Source organism: Schistocerca cancellata, chromosome 3, assembly GCF_023864275.1.
Source record: "Schistocerca cancellata isolate TAMUIC-IGC-003103 chromosome 3, iqSchCanc2.1, whole genome shotgun sequence".
NCBI classification, from domain to species: Eukaryota; Metazoa; Arthropoda; class Insecta; order Orthoptera; family Acrididae; genus Schistocerca; species Schistocerca cancellata.
This window is the reverse complement of record NC_064628.1, coordinates 49,823,116-49,844,686: the sequence shown is the minus strand read 5'-3', so window position 1 is coordinate 49,844,686 and position 21,571 is coordinate 49,823,116. Positions and strand designations below refer to the sequence as shown.

The 21,571-nt window shown below is 39.5% G+C and overlaps 1 non-coding gene across 1 annotated transcript; it reads right to left on the bottom strand.

Annotated features, from left to right (window-relative positions):
* Positions 1-19,548: 19,548 nt before the first annotated feature.
* Positions 19,549-19,622, bottom strand: Trnal-caa (transfer RNA leucine (anticodon CAA)). Its single transcript has one exon. It is a non-coding gene; the product is annotated as a tRNA-Leu (tRNA).
* Between the last annotated feature and the right edge of the window lie 1,949 nt (positions 19,623-21,571).

Sequence of the window (21,571 nt, the reverse complement as noted above, 5' to 3'; positions counted from 1 at the left end):
TCCATTTTGAGGATCAACTTGCTGATCTACTTCCGAAACCTCAAGATCTTTATGTTCTCCCACGCTGCTTACCTTACTTATCATTGTATTTGAATCTCCTAACAGCTCTAAATCAATAACTGTATTATTATCTTTACATGTCTCCTGTCCCACATTGAGCTCATGGGATGCATCATCCATATCCTCTTCACTTTCCTCTCTCTCTCTCTACTCATTGCTCTACTCAACTGCACATTATCATGTATTCCTTTCGTTCGTTTTGACATGATTATTCACTATCAAGACATACACTTATTTTCACTATGTATTTATATATCTTTATCTACCAAAATCAGAAGTCTCAACTTCCTTTTCTTTATAATTATACTGTTATTTTAATCATACCTGGTAGTATCGCTCACTTTTAGCTATTGAAGAATACCTCTCTCATTGGACAGACTCACTGGCTGCTACAATATTTTCCAACTCTAGAGTTCGTGAATCCGGATGACACTCGACTCGATGCAGCAATCCTCCTCGATCGAGCCCCACGTTGGGCGCCACTTCTATCGTATCTTCCTTCGTCGTCGGCGTTGTCGTTGTTACCGTGAGACACCGTTATACCAAGAAGAGAGGCGCGTCGATCTTAGAGCATGAGATATGATGACCTTAAGCCATTGACAACACACAACGGTCACGGTAGCACCTGATTCCAGAATAGCTGCATTAGTTAGGATCTACGAACTATCCCCTCTTGACCAGGTCCCCAAAACTTAACTCGTAACGAGATCCCTTCAAAGCAAATTGTCATAACGATCGTCTATAAAGGCTTCGTACAACGAGAAGAAATGTTACAGTTTATGGAATAATAACAGATACGACCAAACTGTCTTGTCTCTTCTGCTTTATTTAACATAACTTCGTTCACAGTTTCATTTCGTATTCACCACTCATTCACCGAAACCCTTTGATGAACTGTTTTGGTTGCTTGACACCAACAGTCAATGATAATGATACAGCTTTTCTCCTTTTTATAAATTGAAGCCCGCTTTCCGCGATATAATTAAAAAAAAACGGTCTCAATACCGCGTCCCTCGTGAGATGTGAATCGAATTATCCCAGAATTGACAGCCCTGTAGGTGTACTCAGTTTAATGACCACACTTCGCTATCCGCTATTTCGCGTAACTAAATGTCCATTTGTTAGTCTGATTATACACTGTACCTATTTAAAATTCGCCCCTATATTTTTCACAACGCACAATTAGCTCTTCTTTACTTGTTGTTTTTTTCTGAGAGTAAACGGAAAAAAAAGACGGCGTATCATCGGCTTAGTCGATATAAAGCAAAACACCTTAATATGCCCAATTTTACCTCTTCTTATAGGATCGGTTACCTTACTCATTAATTTACTACATATTATTTCCAATAACACTAAACAGGCATCGCCGTTATATTTTAATTGTATTCAAAAGCATGTTACTGTTATTATGACCGACCAAATCGTAACAAATTGCGCGGCGTGCGTTTTTAACGATCACTTTACGCTATTAAGTTCCGTTACAGCTATCTTGACTCGTAATGTTACAGTATATTACAACTGATGCGTATTCTTGGCGTCTGCTGAAATGTATAGTTATCGCGGAAATATACGTCATCAGAGAGTACGCTCAGATGAAAAAATGTTAATAAATAACGTAGTCCAGTTCTGTCGATAAATACGTAAATGTTTTGCTAATACCATTAGAAAGAGCTATGGTGAGAGCCGTAGCTGTAGTACAAAATTGTTCAGCCCTTACATGGATTAAACGTATTGTGTGCACTTGTTATGCAGCATCTAGCTGCACAGACCCTAATTCTTTACCGTTAACTATTAGATTACAAAACAAATTTGATTTTTCCACACTAGTCTGTAAAATTATGTAATAGCAAATCCAGCTCTGTGTTTGTTCGTCTGCATTTAGTTATTAGTTCGAGCACCGAAATCTCTATTTCATTTTCATTTCTTACGCTTTCCTATAGATTCACGTATTAATACCGAACGTGTTTTTTTTTTTTTATCTGCTACACACTCACGTTATTAGATCGTAAAACGACAGTTTAATTTTAATTTTGAACGCATCTCTGTAAAAGTATGTATTAATTTCTAATGTATGACACGTTCGCTTCAATTTTCAGATGGTAACACAACTATTTTTTTCATTTTCAACGGTTTCATGTAAAAGAACAATCTAAAAGTGAATGTATAACAAAACTCCGTTGTCTCCTGGGCTAAAGTTTTAGGTCATAAAAGAAAAGTTATTTTACTTGTGTTCGTTTCTGTTGTCTTTCGACAGAAGAATGCGTTAACACAATGCAGTTTTGTTTTATTCGCTGCCGCGCACCAAGTACAGTTCAGGAACCATATTATATTTTGATCAAGCGCGACTAGACCACTGACGCATCCTTCAGGACAACGAATAGCAGAGTTCGGAAACAGCTCACAGTGCTCCCACCCAAAATGATAATTGTGAAGTGATCGGGTAATAGTTATTATTTAAAACATGTTTTGGGGGGCATATAATATGGTGTGCCTAGGGGCCTAAAATTTTTAAATCCGCCAATGGGATAAATACGATATTGCAGTGACTGCGTTATGCTGATTACGATGCAAAGTTTCTTTGGGCTTGAATGCAAGTCCAAAAGAAATTTTCATCGTAATCAGAATAACACAGGTGCTGCAATATCGGACTTCAAAGTATGTCCTATAACTTATTGAAGCTACTTCATAGAAGCCCATAAAAACTTCTTCAACTTGAAGATTTTTATCAACATATCTGAAACATACGGATAGTTCTTCCTTCACTGATATGTCGGAAGCCTCATGTACAGTAAGCGAAAAACATAGAGCCTCCTTAATAGATTTCACAATGTTCTGCTGTACATCGCTGGGTAATAACGAGAAAATTTCATTCAATATATCGCGAGAAGCCCACTTATAATAAGTTCGCTGCAGCAAGATTGCGAATCAGGAGCATCTTCTGCTTTAAGCAGCAGCAAATGATGAATGTTTCATGCTTCATCGGCATAACCACGAATTGATATTCCTTACTGACTTAAAACTGGAGGAACGTTATCATCTTTAAAATCGCCTTACGTGCAGTTTTCTTATCTTCTAATTTATGTGTTGAGATATGGGATGACACATTGCTACCTTGTTTCGTAATTGCCAGAGCAGTCACGAACGAACGGCGAAGTGTAAATGTTGAAACGTTCAGTTGCCTTTTGCCACTGGGAAAATTCATTTCGAACAAACGCATTTACGCGAGTTCTTATTTGCAGCTGTAGCAGTTGCCGACGGAAACACTGTACTGGGATCAAAAGCCTTTTTATGCACACTATTCATTTCCAATTCTTCGTCGTAATAAATACAAGGAAACGTGTTTTTCCATTCTTCATGGTATGACCTACCTGACGGTTTCTTGACACTTCTTGCTGACGTACTACAGGAACTGACGGAACACACATTCTCGGGTGCCTTATTTTTTAGCTGAACATGCTTTTCGCTATTGTCGGTATTAGTAATATCCATACCTGATGATGACGACAAACGTACGACGACTTTATCCATAGCGACTAAGAAACTTTTCGAATTCGGAAGTATGTATAGAAGCAATACTCAATACTGTGTTCCAGCTTCTCATAGTCGTCCAGCAATCGTGCAACGACTGAAAACTGCGAAAATTTTTGCCCGGCGTAGATCTTTGAGCAAAAGCTCTTCGCCGCATCCTGTGAGCAGACCCTCTTATTTGTACTACCTATTATAGCTCGCGTCACGTTAAGAAGTGCAGTAGTGGAGGGATGAGAACTGCGCATGCGCGGCAACGGAGCGGGCAAACGAAGTCCACGTTGCCGAACATCGTTGCTGCGGACAAGAGTCAAGCCCGTTTGCCTACTGTACGTTGTACTATACGTTCAAATCTATGAGGGGAATAGTAGATATTAAAACCAGTTTCGATCAGTCGTCATGAGAGAAATATTAATTTACGTCTTGACGACGTTGCGTCCACTGCTCCACAGATTTACTCTGCGTGACTTCGGGAGACGAGAACAGCTGACACAGCTTTGAGAAGACGGGCAAACAAAATGACAATTATGTAACGACAATATTATTGAAACTGCTTGCAATAATTATCATTTATTGCGATTTGAACTATACAGGGGTCATTCAGTAATTAAAAAGACAAATTGGTCTGGGGCAAAAATTGTCAGTAGGGCAAGTTTGGTACTTTTGTGGCTTTAAGTTGACATCACTGGGATGAGCCCTGACCAGCTGATGTCTCAACAGTTTTATTTATAACCTCAAAAATACATTTCAAGATGGTGAGTCTGCTTGAAACGTTCGGACATGTCCGAAAGAACAGACACCATATCCATATAAGTATACAGGGTAGTCCATTGAAAGTGACTGGGCCAAATATCTCACGAAATAAGCATCAAACGAAAAAACTACAAAGAACGAAACTCGTCTAGCTTGAAGGGGGGAAACCAGATGGCGCTGTGGTTGGCCCGCTAGATGGCGCTGCCATAGATCAAATGGATATCAACTGCGTTTTTTTTTTAGATAGGAACACCCATTTTTTATTACATATTCGTGTAGTACGTAAGGAAATATGAATGTTTTAGTTGGATCACTTTTTTCGCTTTGTGATAGATGGCGCTATAATAGTTACTAACGTATAAGTACGTGGTATCACGTAACATTCCGCCAGTGCGGACGGTATTTGCTTCGTGATACATTACCCATGTTAAAATGGACCGTTTACCAATTGCGGAAAAGGTCGATTCGTGTTGATGTATGGCTATTGTGATCAAATTGCCCAACGGGCGTGTGCTATGTATGCTGCTCGGTATCCTGGACGACATCATCCAAGTGTCCAGACCATTCGCCAGATAGTTAGGTCATTTAAGGAAACAGGAAGTGTTCAGCCGCATGTGAAACGTCAACCACGACCTGCAACTAACGATGATGCGCAAGTAGGTGTTTTAGCTGCTGTCGCTGCTAATCCGCACATCAGTAGCAGACAAACTGCGCGAGAATCGGGAATCTCAGAAACGTCGGTGTTGAGAACGCTACATCAACATCGATTGCACCCTTACCATATTTCTATACACCGGGAACTGCATGGCGACGACTTTGAACATCGTGTACAGTTCTGTCACTGGGCACAAGAGAAATTACAGGACGATGACAGATTTTTTGCTCGCGTTCTATTTAAGTGACGAAGCGTCATTCACCAACAGCAGTAACGTAAACCGGCGTAATATACACTATTGCCGGCCTGTGTGGCTGAGCGGTTCTAGGCGCTTCAGTCTGGAACCGCGCGACTGTAATGGTCGCAGATTCGAATCCTGCCTCAGGAATGGATGAGTGTGATGTCCTTAGGTTCGTTAGGTTTAAGTAGTTCTAAGTTCAAGGGGACTGATGACCTCAGATGTTAAGTCCCATAGTGGTCAGAGCCATTTGAATCAATATGCACTACTGGGCAACGGAAAATCCACGATGGCTGCGACAAGTCGAACATCGGCGACCTTGGCGGGTTAATGTATGGTGTGGCATTATGGAAGGAAGGATAATTGGCCCCCATTTTATCGATGGCAATCTAAATGGTGCAATGTATGCTGATTTCCTATGTAATGTTCTACCGATGTTACTACAAGATGTTTCACTGCATGACAGAATGGCGATGTACTTCCAACATGATGGATGTCCGGCACTTAGCTCACATGCGGTTGAAGCGGTATTGAATAGCATATTTCATGACAGGTGGATTGGTTGTCGAAGCACCATACCATGGCCCGCACGTTCACCGGATCTGACGTCCCCAGATTTCTTTCTGTGGGGAAAGTTGAAGGATATTTGCTATCGTGATCCACCGACAATGCGTCAGTGCATTGTCAATGCATGTGCGAACATTACAGAAGGCGAACTACTCTCTGTTGAGAGAAATGTCGCTACACGTATTGCCAAATGCATTGAAGTTGATGGACATCATTTTGAGCATTTATTGCATGAATGTGGTATTTGCAGGTAATCACGCTGTAACAGCATTCGTTCTCAGAAATGATAAGTTCACAAAGCTACATGTATCACATTGGAACAACCGAAATAAAATGTTCAAACGTACCTACGTTCTGTATTGTAATTTAAAAAACCTACCTGTTACCAACTGTTCGTCTAAAATTGTGAGGCTTATGTTTGTGACTATTACAGCGCCAAAGGGAAAAAAGTGGTCCAACTAAAACATTCATACTACTTTATCTACTACACGGATATGTAATAAAAAGTGGGGGTTCCTATTTAAAAAAACGCAGTTGATATCCGTTTGACCTACGGCAGCGCCATCTAGCAGGCCAACCATAGCGCCATCTGGTTTCCCCTTCAAGCTAGACAAGTTTCGTTCTTTGTAGTTTTTCTCATTTTACGCTTATTTCGTGAGATATTTGGCCCAGTCACAATCAATGGACCACCCTGTATAGTTCTGGCAATACCGGCCATGACTTTCTTCTTCTGTGTGGATGCTCACATATTACCCGAAATCTCACGGGACTTGATAAGAATGTATTCCACGAGTAATGAGTGTGTTGGGTAGGGACACTACGAATGGAGTATGTGGACATATGTGGTGATCCCCCCTTCCATCCTGTTTTCTCCCAGCCTAACCTCTCTCTGCCTCCCCCCCCCCAAGTCCTTTTGCATTCCCCTCCTCTGCCTTTCCCCACTCCCTGTCGCGTCTGCCCAGCCGCTCTCCCTCTTATGGGTCCTCGTCCTCCAACGGCTCCTTCCCCCTTCCCCCCCGCACTTCGTTTTTTCCTCTCCTTCCCCCCTCCTCTTTCCCATGATCTGTCCAGGTTCCTTTCATCTGCCCTCGGCTGTGATATGTCATATTTGTGCCAACTTTTTAGTGCAGTGTTCAAGTGTGTGTTCAGTGTTGTGCGTCTTTCCAAAGTGTTGCGAACAGAAATCGTGCTGTCTCTGGGTGTGAATTTTATATCTCTTGCGAACAGAAACAAGACTATCGCTGTGTTTATTAACTGTCTGTCTATTATTTTTCTGCTTCCTGTGTATTTTATTAGCCTCATCAACGCTTTGTTTTATGTTTTAAGTTCCACAATTTTCCGCCATTTTACCATTTAAGTCACCGATTTTATCGCTTGCTTTTATTATTTATTATCTTCATCTTTTTAAAGCAAATTCTGTAAGTTGAAGAGCGGTGTACTATGCTGCTGCCAGCCCGCCCCCTTTGGCGGGAATCGAAATTCAATAAAGGAAAAAAGAAAAAAAATGTGAGGTATATCCGTAGAAATGTTGGAACACGTGAGGCAATACTGACACTACAACTTATCTTAGAAGAAAGATTAAGGAAAGGCAAACCTACGTTTCTAGCATTTATAGACGTAGAGAAAGCTTTTGACAATGTTGACTGGAATACTCTCTTTCAAATTATGAAGTTGGCCGGGGTGAAATACAGGGAGCGAAAGGCTATTTACAATTTGTACAGAAAGCAGATGGCTGTTATAAGAGTCAAGCGACATGAAAGGGAAGCAGTGGTTTGGAAGGGAGTGAGACAGGGTTGTGGCCTCTCCCCAATGCTATTCAATCTGTATATTGAGCAAGCAGTAAAGGAAACAAAAGAAAAGTTCGGAGTAGGCATTAAGAAATCCATGGAGAAGAAATAAAATCTTTGAGGTTGAAAGCATTTTTATGGAGTGTAGCCAAATATGGAAGTGAAACATAGATGATAAATAGTTTAGACAAGAAGAGAATAGAAGCTTTCGAAATGTGCTGCTACAGAAGAATGCTGAAGATTAGATGGGTAGATCACATAACTAATAGAATTGGGGAGAAGAGGAGTCTGTGGCACAACTTGACTACAAGAAGGGATCGATTGGTAGGACATGTTCTGAGGCATCAAGGGATCACCAATTTAGTGCCGGAGGGCAGCGTGGAGGGTAAAAATCGTAGAGGGAGACCAAGAGATGAATGCACTAAGCAGATTCAGAAGGATGTAGGCTGCAGTAGGTACTAGGAGATGCAGAAGCTTGCACAGGATAGAGTAGCATGGAGAACTGCATCAAATCAGTCTCAGGACTGAAGACCACAACAACAACAACAACAACAACATGAGGTGAGAATGTGGGTCTCGTGGGAGGCGTGTGTGAGATGGTCCCTGCAGTCGCACTATCCCCTGTGCCCTCGGTGACTCCGATGTATAGAGCATCTGCCATGTAAGCAGGAGATCCCGGGTTTGAGTCCCGGTCGGGGTACACATTTTCACCTGTCCCCGTTGATATATATCAACGCCCATCAGCAGCTGAAGGTATTAACATATAATTCTAATTTGGATTTTTTCCTCGCATTTACCCGTATCCTTTGCCCAAATTAATTCCACAGGGTTACACTGACAGTGGGTAAATGCAAAACTGTGAGACCCCATTCACATGCAAGGAAGTCAAGTTTGTACATTCTGTCATGTGACTTGTATAAATTAACGAGCTGCAGGAGATCGGCACGAGTCTGGTTTATACTGTGATTAATATTTTTATTTTTAAGCCAGGAAAAAAATCCGCTTTTCTGGTGTTTATACTTGGTGTTTTGTTTTCTCTGTAACAGTCGAATTACAACTGGCAATGACCGACTTTGAAGCAAGCAAATTGTGAATCACATCACAAAACTGACAGCGTTCATTTTTGAATGCTAGTCACTGCTGTTTATTCTCACGAACAAAACCACAAGAAGTCAGCATGCAGAATAATTATCTGTGAACCTATTACTATGAAAACTTTAAAACAGCCAATATCATCACTCATTCTCCAGCAGATCTTCTTGGAAGAATACTAATTGGCCCATGAGTCATTAAGGTAATACACTGCTGAACTGCCTCCTTCTCTTGTATCATGAATCATTATATGGGATGTAATTCGTGCTGCACCAGAAATGGGTCTGAGCACTATGGGACTTCACGTCTGTCATCAGTCCCCTAGAACTTAGAACTACTTAAACCTAACTAATCTAAGGACAGCACACACATCCATGCCCGAGGCAGGATTCGAACCTGCGACCATAGCAGTCACGTGGTTCCAGACTGAAGCGCCTAGAACCGCTCGGCCACAACGGCCGGCGTGCTGCACCTATGTCATTTCTTTGAACTAAAAACTCTGTTCTTAGCATATCAGGAACCAACGTTTTAAAAAATTCTTTACATTGACGAAGCGTTTAGCATTGAAGCTATTTTTCTCCTGCATAACAGTAACACGCTTTTGTGTTGTTGGGTATTCATCATTCACATGGAGCATTTTAAACATCGTTGTTATAACCATCCGTTTGTGTTACAGGTTCCTTGCGATTTTAATGCTCTCCAGGCGACACGAAACTAACTTTTTCTATGGTTCCTACAGATCTGACACTTCCGTTTACAATTCTATGTACATTTCTCTTGCCGATACTACATGGTTTCTGGAGTCCGTCAACTGTCAACAGTAGGAGACCCACTTTCAAATTCACGTTTGAAAAAGTTACAAATGCTGTAAATAATACCCCTCGCCTTTTTGTGAATCATTTCACATTTATTGCCGTCACCTGGCTTTTTTTTTAATCGCACTTAAACATTTACAGATATACATTCACACCTACACAGCTACAAGAAAAAAAAGAACAAATCAAAACCGACAGTTGAATGAATAATTCTGTTGCCGCGATGTACGGCAACAGATGGCTGCAAGATGGCAGCTCGAGTAAAAGCACGGTCTAATTGTGGTAAAAGTTAAGCACATGTCCCAGATAAACGTAAATTTTTCCGTAAAAAATAAATCATGTGAAAATTGTTAAGAACGAAATTACTAAACTGAATGAACGCACAATAATAGGTAGTTTGAAAACGGATATTTCGAAGATACGACAAGAAAATAGTGAGCTGAACACGCTAAGACTTGCGCAAAATAGTTCGTCCGTTACGGAAAATTGGTCAAATGTAAAGTGCAATAACAGCAAGACCAAAGTGCAAAATCGGAAAACCTGTGTAAGTTACGCAAGCTTTGTGCACGAAAACACATTTCAAGTACTGCCAACCGCCGGTAGTGAAAATTCAACATACAGTTCTCATGAACGATGGGAAAAGCAAAAAGGCACAGTGAATAAGGTAGGAGAAGAAAATTTATTGACGCAAACAAGCGTGAATGAGGTCAGTGTAAATGTGCCGACCAAAAATTGTGCTGAAGTGTTTAGTAAAACAACACAGAACGATTCCCACATTGTGAACTCCAATAACAGCTAACTGTTTGTGCTTTTCAGACAGACATGGCCGTGGACTTGCGAGTAAGTTCAAATAAACAACTAAAACATATTCGTGTGGTATAGTGAAACCGGAAGCCCCACTCATAGAGTAGAAATATCTCTGGAGTGAGCATTCAGAAGCGCAGAATTGATTTTGTGTTGTCAACATATGTTGCCACAATGGTCACGTGATCTCGGGGCGCTGTAGATTTGTTCGACATTTGTCCTATAAATTTTGAATGTTGTCATATCGCTAGTAAAGACAGATTCCCTTCGTAAGTGCTGTGGATTTAATATAGACGTTTTGCAGGCACCATAGCAGTTTGCGTCTGATATTTGAAATAAATTGTGCTCTTAGCTTTGAAGAGCAAAATGAACGAGCATGACGTCACAGAAGCTTCACGTCAGCATGTATTTAGAATGTCTTTCATGTCACATCTCGTCAAGTCACTTAACACAGTACTGAACGGCAAAATTGGGGTTTTGAGTCACCATCCCTAATATGCATAAAATGTTATAGTATCAGAACTGAGGAACTAACAATGACAAAAGTTTGTCAATGGCTGAAGCAAACTTTATAACCTATGTTCTTGAGCAGTTATGTTCGGTAAATTACTGAGAAGTGAGACAACGTTTCAAAACATCGACAATTATTTGCTAGGGAAAATATGTACATTCATACGCATCAAAGAAAGCTTCAAACGAATCAATGAAGCCTGTTAAACTTATCCATTATGTTTTTTTCTTACATAATTAATAACGTCATAAACAACTGTATTTTACTCCTTCATTAAAGCTGACTTTATTGCTTAAAATGTCATATGATGGAATTTGCTTCGTCTACTTGTGTTCTTACACATATACATTGTGGGCGTCAGCGCTGTTGTGTTATCGTAAAACATAAACAATTTTTCGCCGTCAGATATACGACCTCAGTTGTGTAAGAAAGTGGAAAAAATATGCCACTCGCCATGGAAGAACTCCAATTTTTCACTAAAACAAAGCGCTATTATAAATTATAAAATAAAGATAATGAAGATACAACAGTGCAAAATCCACTATTATAAGGAGAATGAGCGCGGCGAAAATAGGTTAACTTAAGATGTTAACAGACTGATACCGTCAAAAATTTCTTCCCGAGAAACCTTGATGTACCGTGAAATGACGTGACGTTCCATTGATGACCTGTGCGAATGCCTCCATTCGAAAGGTATTGTAGAATGTTTTGATGTTATGTGACAAGACGTGACGTCACCTGATGCCGGATGTGAATTGGCGTTAAACAATCGACGTCGTCCCTAGATCACATGACAATTCCAGTTTAATGTTGACAACATGCGCAGGACGCAATGCTCACTCCAGAGATATTTCTGCTCTATGGCCCCACTTAGCGAAATTAAAAAAAATGACTTCATCCGCAGAGTAATAAATCTGCACGATAAAGGCTTTGTTGTACTTCTGGGAGGCGCAAACGACGTCTATAAAAATGAAACAGCGAGTGTAACCATAGAGTAAATATCTCTGGAGTGAGCATTGCGTTCTGCGCATGTTGTCAACATTAAACCAGGATTGTCACATGTTTTCTGGACTTCGTTGTGCGTGTGGGCTTTCCCCAGAGTTTGAAGTTTATAATATCAAGAGTTTTTGTTATGTTTTCACCGTTTGTTGATAGTGTAATAGCGATAGTGAATTACTGTTGTTGCTACGGATACAAAAAAATATGTGAAAGGAGGGATAGTAACTTTGCATGGGTACTATGTTTATAAATTTCGATACGCATTATAATTAAGGCTTGATTCTGTAGACCTATTTTCCTACGATTTTATGACTATATAATAGATATTACGGCTAGTACAAAACTTACAAACAATCACTTCCTCTCGTAAATTTGCTAGTGGAACAGGAAAGGGAATGGTTAGTGTTTCAGCAAATACTATCCTCCATGCATTTATCAGTGACTTGTCGATTATGTATATAGATTTAAAAGACGGGAGACAGATAAATTCAATAGAGTGGGAGTCTGTAATTGTCTTCATATAATATGTGTGTCCAAACCTTTTTGTGTACTATAAAGTTACAGTAGGAGACCATGTGAAGTGTGTGTAGGACATGCAGGATGATTATGTGTGATTTATATTTTAGTTTCACGAAGGATGAACAACGAGTAAAGATGAGGCTCCAGAAAATGAGGAGGAGTAATTTTGTCCTCACAAAATATTCCAAAGTATGTTCAAAACACTTTGAAGAGGAATGTTTAGACAGAGAAATATATGGACGTGTGTGGCTGAAGGTAGATGCTATACCAACTATTTTTAATTTTCCACAGCACCTACTACCAATTTCTGCGTTCAGCTTGTGATGACCTCAACCCACAGGAAAAATAATAATCAAAATCTGAACTGTGAAGTCATCCAAAATTCTACTTGGAAAACCACACTCTTTGTTATACTTTTCAATTGGTCATGATCCCACTTTGTTTATGAACTGAAACCTCTAATATTCACGAGAAACTGCTCTGAAATTAACCTGAACCGACAAAATTGTGTATACATTCTCTGAAGCTTCAAAGGAATTAGAAAAAGTGACAAAATTTCGTGCATCACACACAATATTGTTAACAACCGCATGAACACTGGGAGGGGAGGGGGGGGGGTTCACCATACATCTACCCACTTTTGAGTATAACCAGTGTCTCTTAATACTATGACTCGTAGCAATACAATATCAAAAAACTTTTATTACTGGGTAAACAGTCACTACGTGATTTGACAGCTGACATTTATAATTTCCGCTCACGTCAGGAAAAGCACCAATAAGGGAACAGCAGCTTTTACATTATTGGTCAGAACGCAAGCAATTATGGCAGTCGCCGTAATTTTCGCGCGAAGCCATATTTCACGACAAAATACTCGTATTAGTTACTGTCATATATCTAGTCTCATAACAATACATAAAACTACATAAAATAACTACAATAATTTTGACATGCAAGGAGAATTAGTCCTAATGAGAGGAAGAAGTTTATATTTACTGGTGTTTCAACAGTGACTACCAGGCAACTTTTAATTCACTGATTGTAATTTCGTTAGCAAAAAGCAAACAAACTAAACAAAGAATTTAATTAAACAGAGTATGTAATTCTTATACTTTTAATAGAGAAAGAAAGTTTCTAGGTCAGGGGATAGCGTTCAGCGAAATCCCTTAACTTTTTGTTGCATACGAAGCGTTGCGTTAGGCAGCACGATGTCGGCGGGTTACGATGATGAGAGCAGGATGCACACAGTTCCGCTGGTTAATCTTCTCCGGTGAAACGCAAATAAAGTTCTGGCACAGCTGTAACATTTAACCCGTGGTGATTAACAAACCACAAGACGCCAGTATACGAACGTTGTTGACATGTATTCTCTTTCAAAGTACATGACGTAGACATCGCTCGTTTTTACACTTTATGCACTGTCCGTGACGCTATCGTCCATAATTACACGGTTCGTCACATTCATATAGTCTTAGCCACAAATACACAGTTCATAGAATTGTTCATGTATGTGAAGCACACCGTAAACAATGTCCACTCTATTCTCGCATTTCAAACTTCGACAACGTCACTGAAAGCCAATTATATTGCACAATTTATTAGTCTTCACTTTCATGGCTTGATAGAATGTGATATACAAAAGTTCCACCACCCAAAACCAATACCAGCAAAGTTCATTCGAATAAAGGCACAGTTCGCGTCGGCCACAACAAAGTAATGTTAGTGGCACTTTCACAGTCCGGTTTATTTGCTCTTAAAGTTCGCTGGCGATGGCATTACATACCGCAGTGGTAAAGAGAATTAACAATCTGATAGTTCGGTATCACTGTCCATACAATTACGTATGCTTTTCATGGAACACAGTACTATTTTTCCCGCGCACGCTTCACAGACACGCCATCCACCATCCCCTCTACTACGCAACAACCTTTCAACTCTCGATATCACTATCGCTGTCCCCTGTCTATAGATGCTATATCGTTATCGTAAATTACATAAACCTTTATAAATGTTATTGACTGCAGTTTTCACAATTAATAATATTCCAAAAGAGAACTTTAGAAACTTTACCACAGGTACAAAGCAAGAAACATATTTATCCATTGGCAAACGAAATAACCACAATTACATCTTTACAATTAAAAACCGCAGTAGAATGTGACATAATCACAATTAGAAATGCCCATATGAACGAAAGAAAATGAATAGAAATCTAAAGTAAATCACGAAAAAAATTTATATACGTAATTAGCAATGCCTTCACATATGCCCCCCATTTCATCATGAGATGTTCCCAGGAACCTCTCAAGATAAAATTTCATTGACTCATGTGAGACAACCAACTTCATAAAGCTAGGTCAAGTCATGGGTATATATATTGCCCTAAAGTATTCAAACTTCTATTCAGACTATTTGACATGAATAATTGGATACATCATATAACATTACAAATAAACTTAACAACAATGAAACAGCATTTTACACAATTCTTTGAGAATGCTGACATAAAGCAAGCATATCAAATTAACAAATGAATATTTCATATAGTAAAGACTAAAACTAAGACAGGTGTTAAGTTACAGCACAAACAGAATTCTAGGATGAACAAATAATTACAGTAAACCTATACAATGCTGCCGCAGACAAATCTTGCTAGATTCTTGACAGTTGTACATACTACTTGTCATCACACAAACTGGAGTGTCTTTGGAAGAATTTGTAAGCAAACCCACAGTCTACTATAACAACTCACATTTCATTGCTTGAATCTGATAACTACTTGACTCTTCGCATCATCAAACATGTAAAAAAAACTATCTGGTTTCAAAAAGAAATTTATATAATGGTATACAAGAAATTATTCTTAAACCACTTCTTATTTACAGTTCATAATCAAATCTTTACACTGTTTACACTGAAATTTATTTCCTCTGAAAACTGCGAGTGGGCAACTGTATTAGTGTGGTTTTCTGCCTTATATGGTTTTAAATCAACCACATTCTTAAGGGCAAATTTCTTCTTGGACATGGGATAAATCAGATAGAATGCATTCGGGTGGGGTATACCAGCCACCTCAAATGGTCCTTTGTATTCATCAAAAAATTTAGAATTCTCACTAGTTATCTCTTTTGACTTCTCATATGTCTTGACCAAAACCAAATCTCCTATCCTTATATCAACACCCTTCACCTTATCATCATGTCTTTTTTTTTTCTTTCCAACAGTTTCTTCTCTACCAGTTCTCTTACCCTTTTCTTCTTTTCACCCCAAGGGAAAGATAAATTTTCCTGCACCAGATTTTTTTTGTCTCTCACCTTCCATAATCTCCTGAGGAGTAAACCCCATTACCTCATGAACAATAGCATTCATTACATCCTCAATGTCTCTTATTATGTCTCCCCATGAACTGTGGTTATTGCTACAATAAGTACGGCAGAATCTGCCAATCTCCCTCATATAACGTTCTACTGGATTCCCTTGCGGATGATACATTGATGTGTAAATTACTGTAACTCCTTGATTGGTAAGGCCTTCTTTCCACTTCTTACATGCAAACTGTGACCCATTGTCGGATAATATGGCCTTAGGTTTCCCAAACTTCACAAAATAATCACCTTCCAATTTACTCAAAACGGCTTTTCCAGTAGCTCTACATAGCAGATAAAGTTTTATAAATTTAGAAAACACCTCCAAAACTACAAAAATGTATGCAAAACCTCCCTTGGTTTTTGGTAACTTACCATAAAGATCCACCGATAACAGTTCCATTACATCATTCAGTTTAATATTTTCTATAGGGAGCCTACATGTTTGGTTAGTAACTTTGGCTCATTGACAGTTGTCACATGTCTTAATACGGTTATTCACTCTCTTTACCATGTTGTCAAAAAATACACATTCCCTCAATTTCTGGATACACTTCTTAGCACCAACATGTCCAAAACTCAAATGAATATAGTCTATTATCTCATCTATATATCCACGGGGCCAACTTACTTTCCAATCTTCTGAATTTTCATCAGTTCGTCTAAACAACACTCCATCATGAATTTTGTAATACTTTGGCAACTTATTGTTACTATCTTTCCTTTCCAGTTCACACTTCACCATTTTCCACACTTCATCCTGCTTCTGATACCTTCTCATGTTTTTCCAAATACCTTCAGTTTTCTTCTCTCCTTGAACACCTTTTATATAAAACAACTTTACATGCTCTTCATCAATATCACACCCTGCATCATTACCTTCACTCAATGGTAACCTGGATAAAGCATCTGCTACTTTGTTCTGTGTACCTTTAATATACTTTATCTCAAAAGGAAACTATTGTAAGAACAAAGTCCATCTTGTTAACTGTCTATGTACCAGCTGAAACTTTTTGAAAAATATAAGAGCTCTGTGATCATTATATATGATAGTTTTATTCCCCCGTAGGTAATCTCTGAACTTTTGAAATCCCCAAACTATTACCAGTGCTTCACACTCAGCCACAGTGTAATTTCTCTCATACCTGGTCAATGACCTACTCGCAAAGGCTATGGTCCTATGATCTTCCTTTTCCTCATCCCCAAAATTTTGAAACAATTACACTCCAATACCGACTCACTCGAATCAGTCCCCAAACAGAATGGTTTACTAAGATCCGGATGGTGTAAAATCTTTTCCACTTTCAAAGCTTCCTTAAGTTCATTAAAGGCTTTCTGACACTTTTCTGTCCAAACATAGTTCACTTTAAGACTCAATAATTTGTTCAGACATGGGATTAAAAGCTTGCCCTGGCACAAAATTCCGGTAAAAATTACACATACCCAAAAATGATTTCAACTCTTTTCTATTTCTTGGGGATGGACACTCTTTGATTGCTTTCATTTTGTCTGGATCTATCTTAATACCAGCAGTTGACAAAATCCTACCCAAAAACTTTATCTCTTTGCAAACAAATTCACAGTTTTTGAGTCTCAGGGTGATGCCCCCTTTCCTTAAGGCTTGAAACAACTCATTTAATAAACAACAATGTTCTTCCCATAACTCAGTGGCAACTAATAGGTCATCCACATATATTGTCAGTTTTGAACTCAGCTCTGGTCCTAATACTTGATCAAGGGCTCGTATAAAAACAGACACACTAATATTCAGCCCGAATGGGACAACAGTGTATTAATAACACTTCCCGTTTACCAAAAATGCTGTATACTTCCTATATTCCTTAGCAAGTGGCACCTGCCAGTATCCGCAGGTCAGATTGAGACTACTAAGATAGTTTACTTTGTGATACCTCTGTAACATCCCCTCCATACTCTCTGGCCTATCAGTTTCTCTCCTTACCACTTCGTTTAACATCCTGGCATCAACAACTAGTCTCACACTACCATCTTTCTTGCCCACAATGACCAGAGGTGAATTATATTCACTCTTCCCTCGCTCTGTAACACCACAATTCAACATCCTCTCAATTTCTTTATTTACCGCCTCCCTCTGTGCAAATGGTATGGAATAAGGTTTTTTCGAAAAAGGTTCATGTGGTTTGATATCCAGCTTACATTCATAATTCTTTACTCTTCCTGGCCTGTCAGAAAAAACTTCCCTATTCATCCACAAAACTTCTCTCAGTTCTTCTCTCTGGCATTCATTTAACCCTTCAACTTTAGAAATTTGGTTCTTCAATTCGTCCATAAGTCCACTTGTATCCTCCTCACTCCTATACTCCAAGTTCAACTTATCATCACCCAAATTAGTTACTACAGGCATCATTTTCACTTTTAAATACCCTAACAATCGGTCCTTATCTATCACCAATCCATCAAACCTCACACTGATCCTTGACCCATCACTCTCAAAATTAACAAAACTCTCTCCACAATTTATCTCTGCCTTGCACTCTGTCAACCAATCCATGCCCAATATAATATTCACTGTTAACCCAGGTACTACAAAAAAATTATGCACTAAACCTATGCCCCCAATCTCAAATTCCAAAATTATTTGGTCTTTAATTACCTTGCTTAATTTCCCTGTAGCACCCACTATCTTAAAACCACTACTGGTACATTCATCACTTCATTATGCTCCTTTATGTAATTAAATAAACTTTCAGCAATAGCACTAATTTCACTACCTGTATCCAAAAGAGCTTTTTCTTCCCTACCATACATTCCAATTCTCACAAAAGGTTGCTTAATCCTATCACCATCATCACTACTTTCTTCACATAACAAATCCTGCTCAATTTCATTATGAGCCCAGTCATCACAATTCAACTTTGAACTTTCCTTTCCTTCTAAACCTTTCTGAAGAGCACAAACACCTACTTCTTCCTCATCATCAGCTGCTATTCCTACATCTCTGTGAATAATAAAAACATTGACATCTTCTTCGTTACTTACTTTCTCTTTATGGTTCAAGGCATGTGTATTCATCACCCCTCCATTGACCTCAGAAATTGACCTTTCTCTTGGCTTAGCATCTTTGCTTAAATCATCACATGCATGGAAAGCACCCCTTTCACTACTTTCTTTCTCTCCTCCCATACTGCAACGATTACTCATACTCTCCCTTTCATTATTACCACTTGCATCTTGAAATAATTTCTTTTCATTTATCACTCCCTTTGGCTGCCTTTCATATACTTTGACTCCCTCATACATCTGGCAAAATCTCTCCATACATGAGTCCCCTAATTCCTTACCACCTTCACCACTAACCTCAGGTCCAATTTCTTCCATCACCAGACCATGATGACTACACACCCTATCACCATAATCATTACTAATACTACTACCCATCACTGTATCCCTTACATTACCATGGTGATTTGAAAATTCAGTAGGCCCTAACCTTTGACCCGCCCCAGCACGGGCCTTCACTGTAGCGGGGTCCGGTTTCCCTCTCGTGATTCCCCTACTGTCTGATAACCTTGGCTATTTCCTCTAAAAGCTCCTCGGCCTCTTCCCCTACCTCTAACATTTACCTGGTTCATTCTTCCTACTCTATCCTGATTATCATAATGACCATCCACATGTCTATTTTCATTAAATGAACAACCCACTTGCCACCTATCCACATCCCTCACTCTGTTCAGAAAGTCTTTGATAGTACTAAAATTTCCTATCAATCCACATCTTCTATTAGGAGGCAACTACCCTATCAATACTTCTATAGAATGAGATTTTCACTCTGCAGCAGAGTGTGCGCTGATATGAAACTTCCTGGCAGATAAAAACTGTGTGCCCGACCGAGACTCGAACTCGGGACCTTTGCCTTTTGCGGGCAAGTGCTCTACCACTGAGCTACCGAAGCACTTTAATCTGCCAGGAAGTTTCATATCAGCTCACACTCCACTGCAGAGTGAAAATCTCATTCTGGAAACATCCCCCAGCCTGTGGCTAAGCCATGTCTCCGCAATATCCTTTCTTTCAGGAGTGCTAGTTCTGCAGGGTTCGCAGGAGAGCTTCTGTAAAGTTTGGAAGGTAGGAGACGAGGTACTGCCAGAAGTAAAGCTGTGAGTACCGGCTGTGAGTCATGCTTCGGAAGCTCAGTGGTAGAGCACTTGCCCGCAAAAGGCAAAGGTCCCGAGTTCGAGTCTCAGTCGGGCACACAGTTTTTATCTGCCAGGAAGTTTCATATCAGCACACACTCCACTGCAGAGTGAAAATCTCATTCTGGAAACATCCCCCAGGCTGTGGCTAAGCCATGTCTCCACAATATCCTTTCTTTCAGGAGTGCTAGTTCTGCAGGGTTCGCAGGAGAGCTTCTGTAAAGTTTGGAAGGTAGGAGACGAGGTACTGGCTGAAGTAAAGCTGTGAGTACCGGGCGTGAGTCGTGCTTCAGTAGCTCAGTGGTAGAGCACTTGCCCGCGAAAGGCAAAGGTCCCGAGTTCGAGTCTCGGTCAGGCACACAGTTTTAATCTGCCAGGAAGTTTTAATACTTCTGTAGTATTCTTGTCACTCCATGGGCTGTCCAAATGTTTTAGTTTACTAACCCATTTCTCACAATATTTTCTCATATTCTCCCTACTCCTCCTATCATACCATGGCGCCTTCTTAAAAGCTTCTCTGACATCACTTTGTTTTTCTTTCGACCAGTATTCTTTCAAAAACGCTGACACAAAATCCTCAAATGTTTCATATTTTTCTGGTGCATCAGGTCCCCAATCTAAACCTTCCCCTTTTAAACAACCACTTGCCCTCCTTAGTTTGTCCTTTTCTGTCCAATCTGTAGTAAACTGACTTCTCATACTATTCACAAAAGACACGGGATGTACATCTCCACTAGGATCAAAAATTATATTATTGAAACTACTACCATCCCTTATCTGCACTATTACTGGTGATGTAGTAAACTGCTTACCCTGTACTGTCTTTTCTAAACTCCCTACCCTATTCTCGATCTTAGCAGTGGTCTCTCTAATATCTTCCACTTCTGCCTTAGTCTCTTGTCTATATTCACGGAACATTCCTTTGCAATAATCTTTAATTTCATCCTTCCCCTTCATACATTCAGTAGCGTGGGTTTTAATGTTTTTATCCAAGCATTCTACTCTTTCCTTTATGATGTTTTCAAACTTCTCTTGCTTCTTATTTAACTCAAACTCTGTCTCTTTAAAAGTCTCTTTAACGTCATCTTTAAACTTCTCAAAATCTTTATCAACCTCTGACTTAAAGCCCAAGATTTTCTTTTCCAACCCATCTTCCATTTCCTGTTTAAATCCCCTCAGAGGTTTTTCAAACTTTTCGTCTAGCTTTTTTATTTCTTCACCCATTTTTTCCTGTGATTTGCTAACAGCTTCTAGCTTTCCACTCACTTCTGTTTTCATTCCTTCCAGTTTCGTCAAGAGCAATGCTAACATACTTTCCACTCCTCCCTTGTCATCTGCTTCTCTTCTGACACCTGGTTCCACATTAATGTCAAATCCTTTATCTACCTTCTCCATAACAAACTCTTCTTCTTTATTTCTTTCTTGCTCACTTTCCCACACCTTGAAACTAGCTACACGCTCATCTTCTTTCATTGTCATTTTGTCTACAAGAAGTAACCCACACAAAACAAAACAAAAAAATTTTGACTCTTCCAAATTCAAACATCGATCCTAAAATTGACAGGTTCGAAAAGACTGTCCTGGCACAACACAGCGCCATATGTGATGACCTCAACCCACAGGAAAAATAATTATCAAAATCTGAACTGTGAAGTCATCCAAAATTCTACTTGGAAAACCACACTCTTTGTTATACTTCTCAATTGGTCATG